This window comes from Gekko japonicus, unplaced genomic scaffold (genome assembly GCF_001447785.1).
Source record: "Gekko japonicus isolate JY-2015 unplaced genomic scaffold, Gekko_japonicus_V1.1 scaffold4007, whole genome shotgun sequence".
Taxonomy (NCBI): Eukaryota; Metazoa; Chordata; class Lepidosauria; order Squamata; family Gekkonidae; genus Gekko; species Gekko japonicus.
The window spans coordinates 22,305-23,653 of record NW_015163208.1 but is presented as its reverse complement, the minus strand read 5'-3'; positions in this window follow the sequence as shown (position 1 = coordinate 23,653).

The window sequence follows — 1,349 nt, the reverse complement described above, 5'->3', positions numbered from 1 at the left end:
GAGATTGGGGAAAGGGGTTCGTTGGGGGGGGGGGGGGAAGTAGGTGCCGGGGCTCATCTGCCCCCTGGAGGTCGCGCTCCCGAAGGCTGTCGGGGGAGCAGATGGGGGTGGAGGAGGCACTCTGCACGTGCTCAAGAGCCCGCCTCCGCGAAGGCCAGGGAGCCGGGAGAGGGTGTGATGTGAGACCCTCGGTCCTGCAAAGCGTTCCTTCTGTGTGTCCCCCCCCCCGAACGGTGTGCACGTGTGAATCCTCAAGCGCGACACGCACAGGCGTGCAAGGTTGCGGGGGGGGCGCCGTAAAAGGGGGGGGGTGTGGAGTCCTGCAAAGATTCGGAGGGGTGTGTGGTAAAGTCGAGGGCCCCCCCCGCGGGTTTCCACACCCCCCCCCCCACCTCCCCACCCCAAGGCTGGAGAAAGATGCGTGTCGGGACTGTGTGAAGCGGAGCTCTGCAAGTCTCTCGGGGCAGAGGCGCATGCTCGGGTCCCCAGAGCCATCCATCAACATTTGAGGGGAAAGGGAGAAAAGGCTGGTTGGGGGGGGGATTGGAAAAAAGAGGGGGGGTCCTCACACACACACACACACACACACAAATCCCATTTTCTGCAAACAGGTTGGTGGCTCGCCGCCCCTCTCTCTCTCCCTCTCTCTCTCTCTGTCTAAATGAAATCAGTCATTTTCATCAAGTGCCCGGCCAAATATTATCCACAGTCCATTCAGAAGGATCGAATCTTATTTAGAGTCGCGATTCGACATCTGTTTTCAAATTTGATCAGCTATGAACTTTATTTTCCGAGTTTGAGGAAAATTATATTCCATCGATCCGCCAGGCCTGGCGTAGCCTACATATATTTTCTCTCCCCCCCTTCCCGCTCGGGGCTCCAGCCTGGGCGCACTCGCGCTCCCTCCCCTCGCTTGCGACCGGGGGAAGAAGAAGGAGACGGAGGAGGAGAAGGAGAAGACGCGCTTGGCACCAGGAGACGCGCCGGCCGGAGCTTTCCCCCCTGCCTCTTGGCCGCGCTCCCTGCGCCTCTTCTGCCGACGCACCGCCTTCTGCCTCGTCCCTCCGCAGCCGCGCGCTGCCCCTCCTCCCCCCTCCTCATCCCTTCATCCCCCCCCATCTCTCTCTCTCTCTCTCCTCTCGCCTCCTGCTTCACTCCCTTCTTCCCAGGCGCGATCCCTGCTCTCCTTACGCGTTCCTTTCCCAACACACTTTCCGCGGCGCTCTCTCCCCCCTCTCCACCACCGCCCAGCCTCCCCCCTCGCCCTTCTCTGCTCCCCCAGTAAAGGGGGGTGAGCCCCTCTGATTCCTCCCCCTGAGAACAAAAGACTCCCCCCCCTTAAGCCACCC